This window comes from Salmo salar, chromosome ssa03 (assembly GCF_905237065.1).
Source record: "Salmo salar chromosome ssa03, Ssal_v3.1, whole genome shotgun sequence".
In the NCBI taxonomy this organism is placed as follows: Eukaryota; Metazoa; Chordata; class Actinopteri; order Salmoniformes; family Salmonidae; genus Salmo; species Salmo salar.
Window position 1 is genome coordinate 44,929,928 of NC_059444.1, and position 17,682 is coordinate 44,947,609.

General features: G+C 44.8%; 1 long non-coding RNA gene across 4 annotated transcripts in view; it reads left to right on the forward strand.

The window, feature by feature from the left end:
• The window catches only part of LOC106600558 (uncharacterized), a 40,478-nt gene extending 23,211 nt beyond the window's left edge, over positions 1-17,267 (forward strand). For all 4 annotated transcript variants that reach the window (XR_001327838.2, XR_001327842.2, XR_001327839.2 and 1 more), the window contains 2 exons: positions 1,384-2,399; positions 15,773-17,267. This is a non-coding gene — a long non-coding RNA (uncharacterized lncRNA). The remainder of the gene's footprint in view (positions 1-1,383; positions 2,400-15,772) is intronic.
• Positions 17,268-17,682: the final 415 nt, after the last annotated feature.

Sequence of the window (17,682 nt, forward strand, 5' to 3'; positions counted from 1 at the left end):
ACTACACTCCTTAATACTCTGCATACTCCTATTCAGTTGAACCTGTAGCTCTCCTATTAGCCTCCCCTTCTCTGTATCTCTCTCTTCCTAGGCTCCCATTCCTATTTTTCCTCAAGTCCAAAGCCTGGGCTACTCGCCCCTCAGTGCTGACACACAGACACCCCTCTTTCTCTCATATGCAAACACCAACCCCCCCTCTCTCTCCCCTTTGCATTTCACCTCTCAACCCTCCCTCACTGCTCCTGTCTTTATAATGCAGTGCCTTTATTCCGTGCTTGGTGGAGAGCTGCCTTGAACTAACATTGTCCCCCAGCCCGCCTCTGGTGGGGAGCACTATTGTGTGTGGGGGAATGGGGAGTTAACACCCATGTCTGAGCCCTCTCAATGGGAGTATTGTGTCTGAATCTTCCTCCACATAACCCCCCTTTGCATAGGCCATCGTGGCTGCACCCCTGACCTCTCTGGTCCCTACTATTTTCTGTCTTAAGCAAACACACTCCCACATAAGAATGCACTGATATGTGAAGGACGCACGGATACACACACGTTCTGTACTGCAGCTTCCCACTGAAATACAAGGTCAACAAAAACTTGCATACCACTACCAACCTTGCTTTTTTTGTAACCTAAATGTCCTGCACATTTGCATTACTTTTCAAGTCTCCCAAACGTCTCTTACAACCATAGCTATGTTCATCATCATTCTTACCATCCCCATAGGTGGACATCGCCCGGCCCCTGGATCTTATAGGCATAAATGGGTACATTGGGTGTGTGGTTGTGGTGGGAGGCCCAGGCCAACTCTTTCACAGTGTAGGGGAAAAAAAGACAAAGGGCCGATGGGTACATAAAGGAATGTCCATTCTGCTATTACCATCAGAACAGGACTCAAGACACCATCAGAATAATATCCCATCAATGCACTTGGGGATGACAGTCAGGGAGGCAGTTTCAGAAGACTTTGGGGAAGCCTTGGGGAGGTTATCAGAGAGATATTAGTGTGATTACTGAAATTATGAATTCAAAATCAACCCGATAACAAATCAGATGGCATTGCAGCACATCATTTAAACTAAAACAAAAAAAAGGTTCCTTTGCAAGCTTTGTTATCATTGTGTAATACATTGTATATGCCAATAAAACGTGTTATTATGAGCATAAGGTCAACGTCTCCAACGCATGTCTTTTCATTTCTGGAGCGTTGCTTTGTGTTTAGTAGAGTCTTGAGGCAACGTTACCAAAGCACTAGTTGGTGTTTGCTTCCCACATCTCCATCATCAAAGTGCTGCTGTAACACATTTGCATTTGCATGAAAACGGAGAGTTGTCGAATGCTAAAGGTGAGGTAAAAAACTAAAACTTTCTCTGTATTTTCCTTTCACAGATGGAGGACGTGAAAAAGAAAGAGAGTGGGCGGATGGAGTGAAGGATGAAGGCTGGGTAGACGACTGAACAGAGAGAGAGAGGCTCTACGCGGCTGTTCATCCATTCATCGCCATGGGCTCTTGTCCTCGTCTCTCCTCCCCTGCTCCACCCTCCCATCCCAGGGCCCTTTGAAGCGAGTGCGGCCCCAAAAAGGAGCTCCTGAGTGGGCTGGTGAGGCATGAATAAGTCCCTGCTGGTTACCAGCACCTCTGGAGATGACGGCAAGAGAAATCAATATGGAAAAGAGAATGTGGAGAACAGAGTGGGGTTGTCCAGGTTAGCCCACGGCCTAGGGGCCTGGAGACCTCCAGAGGAGGCCCATCTTGACCTCGCTCAGCCCCAGCCAAGGCTCCTCAGACTGGGCCTGGGTCCCTAACCACACTGGGTGTGTGTGGTTCTGCTGGAAGGGGCCTCCCAACAAACACCAAATGATGCACATTATTTATTTTTTTAGAATGCTAAAGGGGATTTTCCTCTCTCTTTATTTCTGTTTTCTTTAAAAAAGATTGACGTACTCCCCCACCTGCACCCTGTGTGTGAATGCTGGTGGGGGGGTTCTGATTTTTGATTCAGACTTCAGATCCACTCACTGCTTATTCCCGGGGACACTTTTACATTTGTCAAAGAGACAGTAACGTCTCATTTTTACACTTCTATTTTTCTTTTCTACACTGGCGTGCTTCCTCCACAGCGATATACAAACCACAACAACCACTTGAATAGATTTTTTTTTATCAGGCTCTTTATTGTTCAATTCCAATATAATTTTTCAGTTGGCATGATCAAAGACCATAGAACGAAAGACTACAACCCATGAAAAGTAAAACCCAGGTCAGATCTCCTATCGATATAGCTCATTAATTTTGACCAGCTAGAATAAAAGGGACCTAAAGGACCCAGGAAAACACAAGGCCAACAACAGGAGCAGTACAGATGACTGGACACTCCCTGGAAAAACACAGAACCAGCAGACAGGTATCTTACTCAGTAACAACATACTCTCCCACTGTTACACACACTGACAATACCTCTTCTTTCAAACACTGAGCAATTCCCTGTAATTACAATCTAATATAAAGCAAAATTATACCTCAAATAAAATTTTATTAGTCGCATACACATATTTGCAGATATTATCGCAGGTGCAGTAAAATGCTGTGTTTCTAGCTCCAACAGTGCAGTAATACCTAGCAATACAAACCAATAAACAAAAATCTAAAAAATGTCAATTTAGAGCAATGTCAGAGTCCGGAATTTGTTTTATATATATAATTGTGTGTATAGACAGTATATGTATAGAAAAGATGTGCGCAGCAGTATTTGTACATATGAAGTGGGTAAAACGGTATATAAACATTTAAAGTGACCAGTGTTCAATGACTATGTACATAGGGCAGCAGTCTCTAAAGTGCAGGTAGAGTACCGGGTGGTACCCAGCTAGTAACAGTAACTAAGGTTCAAGGTAAGGTATTGGGGAGAGGCCGGCTAGTGGTGACTATTTAAGTCTGATGGCCTGGGGATAGAAGCTGTTTTTCAGTCTCTCGGTCCCAGCTTTGATGCACCTGTACTGTCTCCGCCTTCTAGATGGTAGCGGGGTACCTGTATTGTGGGAAGAAAACTAACACACACAACCCACAAATCTGTATTGGTCTCGAACAGCATCTCTTTCCCTATAAATGCACTGTACTCTGCAATTGTCTGGTAGTGTTAGGTACTACGACCAGCCTATAATGGAGGGTCTCCCTCACACCCCTTCCTTTCCTGTGTATGTGCCAACTGTAAGCAGTTGTCTGTTATAGGGCGCTAGTGCCAAGATACCGTCCTAGTCACGGTGACGTAGCGCAGTTGTTTTCATCCAGACGGGCACAGCCTCAGACAAAATGGCCACCACTCTGTTCCTCTGACAAAGATGGCGGCCATCGGCGTCTCAGTTCTAGCGCCATCTGTTACCTTACCCGCCGTATGCAAATCTAGGCTAATTGCATTTGCATATCCACTTGATTTAGTTACCGTGTGTGCTGACACAGCTAATTGATCATAATCATGCCATAGAGCTGGTGAGTGTGCGTACACTAAGTAGAAAGGCTTGTCACCGCTGTTTGTTTCCCTTGTGATGTGTGTGTGTAATATTTTGTTTTATAGAGGTAATGTGGCTACAATCAAAGGAACGATCTGGCGGTGCCATATGGGGGGATGTGTGAGTCTGGGAAATGCTGCCCCTATGCAAATCACTCACTGTACAGAGAGGCAGGGGCTTTTGTTAATCACACACACAGACAGACACTCGTTTATTGGCACACACACGCATACAGACACCCATGTACAGACGCACGTAAATGAAAAGCAGGACACACACACAGACTAATTAAGAGGGGATGCCCAGGCCCAACGAATTCCAGACAGACCATAATAGCCTCATTATCATGCACACTGGTCTCTCCATAGTAGGTCGTCTGGTTTCCATGGCATTGGACACATCTGTGTATGTATACTACCCAGTCGCCAAGCTGTGGTGTAACCGACTCTGCTATTTCAGTATATAATTGAAATTGGAGATGAAATGAGAGATATACAATGAGAGGGATGGAAATAGCATTGAGTCATTCACTTTTGAGCTGATGCTCTCCTTATTGCGGAAAGAAATCTCTGATACTATTGTTTTCAAGTATCTCAGTGTCATTTCTTTCAGACAGGTCAGACAGACGGGGAGAAATACCGGGGAAAATGCTACATCTTAAAAACCTCTCTTGGGTGAGGCATCATTTCACTGCACATTTACTCATCTGAATTCTGAGTTTTCTAATAACTAGCCGATACTGTCAATTAATTCAAATGTTAAAGTCTGGGAATTAGGTGGATAGAGAGGAATATTTCTCATACGTACATAAAAAAAAATCCTCTGGCGCATTGTTCCCATAGTTAAATTTGAGGCGAATGGTCTGAGCAGCTGAGCAACAAGGCTGTCTTCGTATTTGCATTCGCCCATGCAGCCAGGCAGCTGCAGCAGTCAGACCTGTACAGTTCGCTATATGTGTGCAAAATGGCGGTCACGTGAATCATAGGGTATGTCCGATGGTTGTGGGAGCGAGGAAGGAGAGAGGGGTGGGGGGGGGGTCTGTATTTTGGGGTTTTGGGGAGTCTGGGTGAGGAGGAGACTGAGGTGATTTGGGGGTCTAGACCTGGGGGTTGGGCGGGGTGAGGTGTTTGAAGGGGTAAGAGTTTAGGGGGTTTGGGGAGTAGGGGGGGTTTGGCATGTCTTGGTCTGCGGATATATGCATGTGTGTGAGTCATTTACATATTCAGCGCAGCGAGGGAACCAATCTGCTGTCCGACGACCCAGACATATACACAACCCGAACGTACACACCACCATTACAGTGAAGAGCTCTAGCCTCATGTTGAATGCATTATTGATATTCTGCCTCACTCTGTCCAATGAGAGGATGGAAGGCAGATTACAGCCAATAGAAATGGATAATGGAACAGGAAGAGGAAGCAACGAGGAGGGAAGTAGAGAGAAATCAACAACACTATAAGCTCGGAGAGAGAGAGGAAAGAGGAGAGGGGAGGGGTACTGGTGAAATACGAAGGCGCTACGGCAGGTCGAGATGGAAACAATATGCAATATGGAAACATGCGGTTGTGCAATTCACAGACAATACAACACGACTAAATGAACACCCTCAGAGACAGATAGAAAAAATCAACTGACAGCATTTCAACTGAGATGTTCCGTATCTGCAGTGAAGACCGAACATTATAGAGAAATTACATTTCGTTGTTTCGGTGTGTGACAAAGGGAGATAGTTCCGCAGTCACAGTCGCAGTCACAGAATAATCTGAATATAGTGAGGATATCGCCTTTGGAATTTATAGCGATCGCTCATTAGGAAGTGGCAATGATTTCAAGTGGGGTTTCGGGGGCTCGCCCATACTAATGGTGGGGTTAGAGAGTGCAAAGGTTGTGATGGCAAAGAAGTCAGACAGCCAGACTGAGAGACATGATGCGGATCTCCATAATGTCCTATACGAATACTGCTGTGTGCTGGTGATGGAGAGCTGGAGAGGGGGATGAACAGGCTGGTCCTGGATGTCTGGACTGGGAGCGTGGGAACGTCAGGAAAATACATGCAGAACAGGCAGGCACTGGCTAGACGGCCACCAAGGCCTGAATGCCTCTGCAGCAGGTGAAAGAGAACCCCAGAGTTCAAGGGTCAAGGCCAAACCGGGGGCCTCTCTCGTTGTAAGTGTGCGCGTGCTAGTAGGGCCACCACTCGGTCTGTCTGGGTCTAGCTGGATGCTAATGAAGGTTCAGGCCTGTTTAATAAGCAGTAGCCATCTTTTGTTTGCCTTGGAGTTCAGAGTGCCTCTTTCAGGCCAGGAGAGGGTCAGACTGGATGCTGCTGCAGGGATGTCACTCAGCCCCTCTGGAATAACTGACAGGCAGGCCCCCTCAAGTTAGACCTCCCCTACTGAAAGAGTGAGATTGTTTTATGATTGACATTCTGATTTCAGACATTCCTGGAACTTCTTTGCCAGCTAAGATATGTTAGGAAACAAATGACATGTTAAACATTTGTGATGCAGTGTGTTCCGTCAGACCATTGCTTAGTTTATGCTTTTAGAAGGCTTTTAACCGCATGGTATTTCATTCATTTTGAAACATGCACTATTAACCTGTAACAGATTTGTTTCTATGATAAGCCGTTATAGAAAGGTGTAGCCCAAGCCCTTACTCTCTCACCCATCAAAACCGTTCACTTTAGCTCTCCCTTGCTCTCCCCTGCACCTCTATAGCCACATAGAGTGCTGTACCTCCGCATTATGAGCTGTGCTACGCCTTTAAGAGAGGAAATCATGACCTCACCAGGATCTCTCCAAAGGGAGGAAGTGAGTGAATGGGTGAAGGAGGCCAGCTCTAACTCTCGCTTCTCTTCTTTAATACATTGGGGTGTAAGCTTCATTAGCTCTGCTTAAAGGGACAACTCCCTCTCTGTCTGCTCAATAGACCCATAGACCCTGTCTCCCTGTCCCAGAGTTTTGAGAAGTGGGTGCGTGTAGGCTCCCAACTTTCACACGCCACCAGACCTCCGTTTGTGTAGTGTGTAGTAGCTATATCTGCTCTTATTCGCCTCCAAAATCCTTGTTGTATTGAAACATTCACATCTTTCTTTTTCTTTACTCCTCCATTTGCTCATTTCATCATCAAATTCTCTATTTGCACAATGGCAGATCCTAAGGAAAGATCTCGGCCCAGCGTAGCTAATTCACACACACATATACACACACACACACACACACACACACACACACACACACACACACACACACACACACACACACACACACACACACACACACACACACACACACACACACACACACACACACACACCATCAGCTGGGCTGAATCAACCCACTGACAAAGAAGAGTGGATTCTATAATTCAATTGTGACAGAGAGAATGTGGAGAGGGACCCCCCCTTCACTTCCACCCCCTCTTCTATGCCACCTCCATTTCCCATCAGGAGTTGTCTGCAGACGGCTATGTTGGGTCCTAGTCTGGCGAGTGGGAGGAGACATGTGCAGCAGAGGGTCCTGGGAAGCAAGAGGCAGGCTAGTGCAGTGATTAGTATTTTTAATTTAATTTATTTTTTATTTCACCTTTATTTAACCAGGTAGGTCAGTTGAGAACAAGTTCTCATTTGCAACTGCGACCTGGCCAAGATAAAGCATAGCAATTCGACACATACAACAACACAGAGTCACACATGGAATAAACAAAACATACAGTCAATAATACAGTAGAACAAAATAAAACAAAAAGTCTTATATACAGTGAGTGCAAATGAGGTAAGTTAAGACAATAAATAGGCCATGGTGGCAAATTAATTACAATATAGCAATTAAACACTGGAATGGTAGATGTGCAGAAGATGAATGTGCAAGTAGAGATACTGCAGTGCAAAGGAGCAAGATAAATAAATAAATACAGTATGGGGATGAGGTAGGTAGATAGATGGGCTGTTTACAGATGAGCTATGTACAGGTGCAGTGATCTGTGAGCTGCTCTGACAGCTGGTGCTTAAAGATAGTGAGGGAGATATGAGTCATCAGCTTCAGAGATTTTTGCAGTTCGTTCCAGTCATTGGCAGCAGAGAACTGGAAGGAAAGACGACCAAAGGATGAATTGGCTTTGGGGGTGACCAGTGAGATATACCTGCTGGAGCGCATGCTACGAGTGGGTGTTGCTATGGTGATCAGTGAGCTGAGATAAGGCGGGGCTTTACCTAGCAGAGACTTGTAGATAACCTGTAGCCAGTGGGTTTGGCGATGAGTATGAAGCGAGGGCCAACCAACAAGAGCGTACGGGTCGCAATGGTGGGTAGTGTATGGGGCTTTGGTGACAAAACGGATGGCACTGGGATAGACTGCATCCAGTTGGTTGAGTAGAGTGTTGGAGGCTATTTTATAGATGACATCACCGAAGTCGAGGATCGGTAGGATGGTCAGTTTTATGAGGGTGTGTTTGGCAGCATGAGTGAAGGATGCTTTGTTGCGATACAGGAATCCGATTCTATATTTAGCTTTGGATTGGAGATGCTTAATGTGAGTCTGGAAGGAGAGTTTACAGTCTAACCAGACACCCAGGTATTTGTAGTTGTCCCCATATTCTAAGTCAGAGCCGTCCAGAGTAGTGATGCTGGACGGGCGAGCAGGTGTGGGCAGTGATCGATTGAATAGCATGCATTTAGTTTTACTTGCGTTTAAGAGCAGTTGAAGGCCACGGAAGGAGAGTTGTATGGCATTGAAGCTCGTCTGGAGGTTAGTTAACACAGTGTCCAAAGAGGGGCCAGAAGTATACAGAATGGTGTCTTCTGCGTAGAGGTGGGTCAGAGAATCCCCAGCAGCAAGAGCAACATCATTGATGTATACAAAGAAGAGAGTCGGCCCAAGAATTGAACCCTGTGGCACACCCATAGAGACTGCCAGAGGTCCGGACAACAGGCCCTCCGATTTGACACACTGAACTCTATCAGAGAAGTAGTTGGTAAACCAGGCGAGGCAATCATTTGAGAAACCAAGGCTGTCGAGTCTGCCAATAAGAATCTGGTGATTGACAGAGTCGAAAGCCTTGGCCAGGTCGTTGAATACAGCTGCACAATATTGTCTCTTATCGATGGTGGTTATGATATCGTTTAGGACCTTGAGCGTGGCTGAGGTGCACCCATGACCAGCTCTGATGCCAGATTGCATAGCGGAGAAGGTACAGTGGGTTTCGAAATGGTCGGTAATCTGTTTGTTAACTTGGCTTTCGAAGACCTTAGAAAGACAGGGTAGGATAGATATAGGTCTGTAGCAGTTTGGGTCTAGAGTGTCACCCCCTTTGAAGAGGGGGATGACCGCGGCAGCTTTCCAATCTTTGGGAATCTCAGACGATATGAAAGAGAGGTTGAACAGGCTAGTAATAGGGGTTGCAACAATTTCGGCAGATAATTTTAGAAAGAGAGGGTCCAGATTGTGTAGCCCGGCTGATTTGTATGGTTCCAGATTTTGCAGCTCTTTCAGAACATCAGCTATCTGGATTTGGGTGAAGGAGAAATGGTGGGGGCTTTGGCGGGTTGCTGTGGAGGGTGCCGGGCAGTTGACCGAGGTAGGGGTAGCCAGGTGAAAAGCATGGCCAGCCGTAGAGAAATGCTTATTGAAATTCTCAATTATAGTGGATTTATCGGTGTTTCCTAGCCTCAGAGCAGTGGGCAGCTGGGAGGAGGTGCTCTTATTCTCCATGGACTTTACAGTGTCCCAGAACTTATTTGAGTTAGTACTACAGGATGCAAATTTCTGTTTGAAAAAGCTAGCCTTAGCTTTTCTAACTGCCTGTGTATATTTGGCTAGTGGCTAGTGCAGTGATTAGCATGGCCAGCCGCCATCTCTGGTTCTGTTCATTGTAACCAAACTGCATTAATTAGTCTAGAAACACATTCAGAGCTATTCTAACAGATGCCCCCGCAAACATATCTACTAATACCCACATGTGCACATGCACATCCATGCACACACATACAAACCTGGGACAATGAGATGTGTTTTTTTAGCTAGTGCCCTAAGCCTGAGCCTCTCTTGACTGAATCTCAAGTTGTTCTCTCCCTCTCTCTTTCTCAGTCAAGATCATCCGCCCCATTCATATCATTACTATTGTCCACTCTGGATCACTCAAAAGTTAAAGAACAATCTGGTGTGAGTTGTTGTAGCGCCCAGTGTAAATCTATATGATGCACTCCAGTGTAGCCCCTGTTGACATTCAGAGTAACAATAGCACAGGCAGATTCCGTGCACGGACTCGGTTCTAGTATTTGTTTATGTTACTGTTTATTTCTTACTAAGAAGTGGGACTTTTGCATGTCCTTTAGTCTAGGTCACACCTCACTCCCGAGTTAAAAAGACGAGTGAAAGTCAAGCGACGGAAACTATCCAGTCCAGGGAAGCAAAGAGGGAACAAGGGATGAGAGGATTGAGTCAGAAATAGCCGCCTTGATATTTGCAGCCATAGGAGAGAGAGAGAGAGAGAGAGAAGGGAGAGGGATGGAAGAGAGAGGACAATTCTGCGGCCTGGTTCTAATTTTCCACAGGGAGATACGTGAGTCAGGACTGGGATGGCTGCGTGGGTCTCTGTTGAGACAGCAGAAAACTCAGTGCCCCAGATTGAACGCTGACCTGCCTCTCTCGTTCTCCTATTTTACCTAGGCCCGTATCATGCTGTAGAGTCATGCATTTATGCTGCAGTGTCTTAATTATCTATGCATTCAAGGATCAAATGACAGAAGTGCTGGGTACTCTCTTGGCAAACTCATAAACATTAGAAATAGCATTGTTAGTCCAACCTACTATTTATGGCACACTTTAAGAGTAAAGGTTAGATTTCAACCCTGTAGGATTTACATGCATGATATACAGTATAATGATATGTAGACAATAGTGGCATTGCCAAGTAAAGAGTAAAAGCAATTAGTAGAGCGGTAGATGAGAAATGTATAAAATGACCTTGTGTTTATTTCTCCTCTCATCTATTTCCCTCCATTCTCATCTTTCAGTCCAAGTTTGCTTTCGTGAAGTTTACATAAAGACGTTCCAGGAGTGTGTGTGTGTCTGAGAAGAGCGTGCATGCATATGTGTGTGTATCTAAAAGACAGCCCCCGACCCTTGACCCTAGCCTGCTGTGAGGCTGTGGTTCCCATAGGCTGGGGGCCGTAGACAGACAGACACAAACACACTGGCTTTATTGGCATAACTGTCCTCCAGCCACTCATTCAGGACTCAGTCACGGCCACTTAGAGCACAGCAGACTCAGTGATTCAGACGAGGTGTGATCCAATGACATGTATTTATAATGAGGGGGCCACGGGGAAGTCTTTGTTGGACAGACACAATATCAGGAGAAGTAACAGAAAGAAAGTCTCTCTCTCACACACACACACACACACACACACACACACACACACACACACACACACACACACACACACACACACACACACACACACACACACACACACACACACACACACACACACACGGTGATCATTTATTCATACTAAAATACCACCAGAGACCAGTGTTGGGACAAGGAAGGGGATCCATCTATTATAATGGAAAACTTCCTTTATATATTACAGACGCAAGTGGATCTGGCAATACTGATAGAACAGTTCCCTTTAACCGCAACTACCCCAGTCTGGTGGGGTGGACAACCCCCTAACAACCCCTCTACCCCAGTCTGGTGGGGTGGACAACCCCCTAACCACCCCTCTCCTACAGTCTGGTGGGGTGGACAACCCCCTAACAACCCCTCTCCTACTGTCTGGTGGGGTGGACAACCTCCTAACAACCCCTCTCCTACAGTCTGGTGGGGTGGACAACCCCCTAACCACCCCTCTCCTCCAGTCTGGTGGGGTGGAAAACCCCCTAACAACCTCTCTCCTACAGTCTGGTGGGGTGGACAACCCCATAACCACCCCTCTCCTCCAGTCTGGTGGGGTGGACAACCCCCTAACAACCCCTCTCTTACAGTCTGGTGGGGTGGACAACCCCCTAACAACCCCTCTCCTACAGTCTGGTGGGGTGGACAACCCCCTAACAACCCCTCTCCTACAGTCTGGTGGGGTGGACAACCCCCTAACAACCCCTCTCCTACAGTCTGGTGGGGTGGACAACCCCCTAACAACCCCTCTCTTACAGTCTGGTGGGGTGGACAACCCCCTAACAACCTCTCTCCTACAGTCTGGTGGGGTGGACAACCCCCTAACCATCCCTCTCCTCCAGTCTGGTGAGTGGACAACCCCCTAACCACCCCTCTCCTACAGTCTGGTGGGGTGGACAACCCCATAACCACCCCTCTCCTCCAGTCTGGTGGGGTGGACAACCCCCTAACCACCCCTCTCCTACAGTCTGGTGGGGTGGATAACCCCCTAACCACCCCTCTCCTACAGTCTGGTGGGGTGGACAACCCCCTAACCACCCCTCTCCTACAGTCTGGTGGAGTGGACAACCCCCTAACCACCCCTCTCCTCCAGTCTGGTGGGGTGGACAACCCCCTAACCACCCCTCTCCTACAGTCTGGTGGGGTGGACAAACCCCTAACCAGCCCTCTACCCCAGTCCCCTCAACCCCAGTCTGGTGGGGTGGATAACCCCCAAATCAGCCCTCTCCCCCAGTCCCCTCAACCCCAGTCTGGTGGGGTGGATAACCCCCAAATCAGCCCTCTCCCCCAGTCCCCTCAACCCCAGTCTGGTGGGGTGTGTGTGAGCAGCCTCGTCTAAGTTTTCAACAGTGTGAGAGTTGAAGGGGGAAAGGAGGGGCTGGCTGTACCCCTCTGAATATATTAGGCCAATCTGCTGGTTGGGGCCACCTTCCATGGGTACGAGAGGCATTGGGCCCTAGAGTCAGAGCAATGACTGTATATGAATGGACAAAGCCATCGGTCACTATGTGAAGACGCAATAGCACATTGAAGCCAAATGGCGTCTCATGAATCCATACGTTGCTCTCTTTGAGCTACTCCGAGAAGTGATGTTGCAGGCTAGCTCAGTGCTGCTCCATCTTTTAAAATAATCGGTTCAAGGCCATATATCTGGTGTATTAGAAGCAGTGATTGGTACCATGATTTTCTTCTAAACATGTTTTTATTTACACAAATATTGACCACGAAGATTGACATTTTCCCATTCCCTATTAGAGTTGCAAAGAAAAAGCCATATCTCAGAGTAGCCAATAAAAAGCAAAGATTAAGATGGGCAAAAGAACACAGACACTGGACAGAGGAACTCTGCCTAGAAGGCCAGCATCCCGGAGTTGCCTCTTCACAGTTGACGTTGAGACTGGTGTATTGCGGGTACTATTTAATGAAGCTGCCAGTTAAGGACTTGTGAGGCGGCTGTTTCTCAAACTAGACACTCTAACGTACTTGTCCTCTTGCTCAGTTGTGCACCGGGGCCTCCCACTCCTCTTTCTATTCTGGTTAGAGACAGTTTGCGCTGTTCTGTGAAGGGAGTAGTACACAGAATTGTACCAAATCTTCAGTTTCTTGGCAATTTCTCACATGGAATAGCTTTCATTTCTCAGAACAAGAATAGACTGACAAGTTTCAGAAGAAAGTACTTTGCTTCTGGCCATTTTGAGCCTGTAATCGAACCCACAAATGCTGATGCTTCAGATACTCAACTAGTCTAAAGAAGGACCGATTTATTGCTTCTTTAAATCAGCACAACAGTTTTCAGCTTTGCTAACATAATTGTAAAAGGGTTTTCTAATGATCAATTAGCCTTTTAAAATGATAAACTTGGATTAGCTAACACAATGTGCCATTGGAATACAGGAATGATGTTTGCTGATAATGGGCCTCTGTTCGCCTATGTAGATATTTCATAAAAAATCTGCCATTTCCAGCTACAATAGTCATTTACAACATTAACAATGTCTACACTGTATTTCTGATCAATTTTATGTTATTTTAATGGACAAAAAATGGGCTTAACAAACTATCGTTTTAGTAAGTCGGTTAGGACATCTACTTTGTGCATGGCACAAGTAATTTTTCCAACAATTGTTTACAGACGGATTATTTCACTTATAATTCACTGTATCACAATTCCAGTGGGTCGGAAGTTTACATACACTAAGTTAACTGTGCCTTTAAACAGCTTGGAAAATTCCAGAAAATTATGTCATGGCTTTAGAAGCTTCTGATAGGCTAATTTACATAATTTGAGTCAATTGGAGGTGTACCTGTGGATGTATTTCAAGGCCTACCTTCAAACTCAGTGCCTCTTTGCTTGACATCATGGGAAAATAAAAAAAATAAAAAATGGTAGACCTCCGCAATTTTCAAAAGCCTGAAGGTACCACGTTCATCTGTACAAACAATAGTACGCAAGTATAAACACCATGGGACATCGCAGCTGTCATACCGCTCAGGAAGGAGACACGTTTTGTCTCCTAGAGATGAACGTACTTTGGTGCAAAAAGTGTAATTCAATCCCAGAACAACAGCAAAGGACCTTGTGAAGATGCTGGAGGAAACAGGTACAAAAGTATCTATATCCACAGTAAAATGAGTCCTATATCAACATAACCTGAAAGGCTGCTCAGCAAGGAAGAAGCCACTGCTCCAAAACCTCCATAAAAAAGCCAGACTACGGTTTGCAACTGCACATGGGGACAAAGATCATACTTTTTGGAGAAATGTCCTCTGGTCTGATAAAACAAAATAGAACTGTTTGGCCATAATGACCATTGTTATGTTTGGAGGAAAAGGGGGGACGCTTGCAAGCCGAAGAACACCATCCCAACCGTGAAGCACAGGGGTGGCAGCATCATGTTGTGGGGGTGCTTTGCTGCAGGAGGGACTGGTGCACTTCACAAAATAGATGTCATCATCAGGGAGGAAAATTATGTGGATATATTGACGCAACACCTCAAGACATCAGTCAGGAAGTTAAAGCTTGGTCGGAAATGGGTCTTCCAAATGGACAATGACCCCAAGCATACTTCCAAAGTTGTGGCAAAATGGCTTAAGGACAACAAAGTCAAGGTATTGGAGTGGCCATCACAAAGCCCTGACCTCAATCCTATAGAAAATTTGTGGGCAGAACTGAAAAAGCATGTGCGAGCAAGGAGGCCTTCAAACCTGACTCAGTTACACCAGCTCTGTCAGGAGGAATGGGCCAAAATTCACCCAACTTATTGTGGGAAGCTTGTGGAAGGCTACCAGAAACGTTTGACCCAAGTTAAACAATTTAAAGGCAATGTTACCAAATACTAATTGAGTGTATGTAAACTTCTGACCCACTGGGAATGTGATGAAATAAATAAAAGCTGAAATAAATCATTCTCTCTACTATTATTCTGACATTTCACATTCTTCAAAAAAAGTGGTGATCCTAACTGACCATAGACAGGAATTTTTGACTATGATTCAATTTCAGGAATTGTGAAAAACTGAGTTTAAATGTATTTGGCTAAGGTGTATGTAAACTTCCGACTTCAACTGTATATGTATATATATCCCCTAGTTTATTATCGCATTTGGATATTGGTTTATTATCAAAATGCATAGGTCTGAATTTAGTTCTTGTTTTAAACTGGCCATGCCTGTCTCCTTTATGACCAATTGTTATGACAAGTCCTTATCCGTAATGAACGGAACACACCTATACAACAGGAATTGATGTTAGCCTTATGAACGTCACAGTGTAGAGTCACAGGGCCATGACGTTGCAAAAGCCAGACAAGAGAAGTGTGTCTCTGAGTGAGTCTGGGATTGTGTGTCTGTGTTTTCCCAGAGGTGTAATTTCGGGGGTCCCAGCTGACTGCCCTTCCTCTAGACGTCCCCATCCCACACCTAGAGGTCAGGGGTTGGGGGTGGGGTGAGGCACAGACACACACACAGGCTGTTTGTGCTGACCTGTGTCTGTGTGCAGACTGAGGGGATCACTGCCCTGGGAGATAAGGGTTCGTTGGTGCCCCCCCCCCATACACACAAACGCACACGCACGCCAACCACAGGACTGATGGTAGGAGATGGGAGAAACACACATGCAGCTATAGTGACCACATGCCTTATGCACATCCCCGCAATCATTACCCACTGCGCGTGCACACACACACACACTGCATCATCACCCTGTCATCGTCCCTGCTTTACTAGCATATTGGACTGATAGCAATACTATCTTACTGCATTTATGTGTTCAGTCCAAAGTGCGGTTTCAGTATCATTTTAACCACAGAACAGCACTGAACAATTGAAAGAGCCACATATCATCTAACCCATTGTCTTTGTGTCCACACAGATCGACATGTGAGAGTGAAAGAACGAAGGTTGCTTGTTTGGACCAACCGGATCACATGAGACCTTGTGGAGCGCTCCCATAGGTTCACCTAAGAAAACAAGGGGGGGTGGAAGTCCTTTGACTTCAAGCTTGCTATAAAGATTCATAGAAGGTGGATTATGATGGCCATGCAAAACTGGACAAAATAACAATACAGAAATTGCTTCTACAATATTGACATTGAATTAGTACACTTACCTCACTTCTTCACAACTGACTGTTGCTGTCTGAAGCCATTCTAGTTTGGAAAACAATTAGCAATGATCACAGATCATTTGTTCTGCTTTTAAGCTGATCTTTTGCTGAGGTGTGTATGATGTATGATTTATGCTGTGTGCAGTTATAATATAACAGAAATAGATCAATAAAAGTGGTTTGTTTTCTGAAAGTATTTTGTATCTATTTGGTTTAGTTTTGACTGGTACTATATTTGATAGTCATCATATGATTATCATCTCCCAAGAAATACAGAGCCTTCAGAAAATATTCACATCCCTTTACTTTTTACACATTTTGTTGTGTTACAACCTGCATTTCAAATGGATTACATAGAGATTTTTGTGTCACTGGCGTACACACAATACCCCATAATGTAAAAGTGGAATTGTTTTTAGAATTTTTTACAAATAATGAAATGTCTTGTGTCAATAAGTATTCAACCCCTAAATAGGTTCAGGAGTAAGAATATTCCTGAATCACATAAGAATATGTATTCACACCCCTGAGTAACCTTTAGCAGCGATTACAACTGTGAGTCTTTCTGGTTAAGTCTCTAAGAGCTTTGCACACCGGGATGGTACAATATTTTCCCATTATTTGTAAAATAATTCTTCAAGCCCTGTCAAGTTGGTTGCTGATCAATGCTAGACAACCATTTTCCAGTCTTGCCATAGATTTTAACACCAATTTAAGTCAAAACTGTAACTTGGCCAACATTCAATGTAGTCTTGGTAAACAACTTCAGTGTTCAGTATATTTTGCCTTGTGTTTTAGGTAATTGTGCTGCTGAAAGGTGAATTTGTCTCCTAGGGTCTGTTGGAAAGTAGACTGAACCAAGTTTTACTCTAGGATTTTTCCTGTGTTTAGCTCTATTCCGCTTCTTTTTATACAAAAAAAACCTCTGTTGTCCTTGCCGATGACAAGCATACCCATAACATGATGAATCCACCACCCTGTTTGAAAATATGAAGAGTGGTACTCAGTGATGTGTTGTGTTGGATTTGCCCCAAACATAACACTTTGTATTAGGACAAAAAGTAAACTTCTTTGCCACATTTTTTGCAGTGATACTTTAGTGCCTTATTGCAAACAAGATGCATGTTTTGGAATATTTGTATTCTGTACAGGCTTCCCTCTTTTCCCTGTAATTTATGTTAGTATTGTGGAGTAACTACAATGTTGTTGATCAATCCTGACTTTTCTCCTACCCCAGCCATTAAATTCTAACTGTTTCGAACCATTGGAAAACCTCCCTGGTCTTTGTGGTTGAATCTGTGCTTGAAATTCATTGCTCGACTGAGGGACCTTACAGATAATTGTACAGAGATGGGGTAGTTATTCAAAAATCCTGTTAAACACTATTATTGCACACAACGAATCCATGCAATTTATGTGAATTGTTAGGCAAAATTTTACTCCTGAACTTATTTAGGGTTAACAAAGAGGTTGAATACTTATGGATTCAAGACATTTCAGCTTTTCATTTTTAATTAATTTGTAAACATTTCTAAAAACATAATTCCACTTTGACATTATGGGGTATTGTGTGTAGGCCAGTGACAACAAATCTCAATGTAATCCATTTCAAATTCAGGCTGTAACACAACAAAATGTGTAAGGTCAAGGGGTGTGAATATTTTCTGAAGGCACTG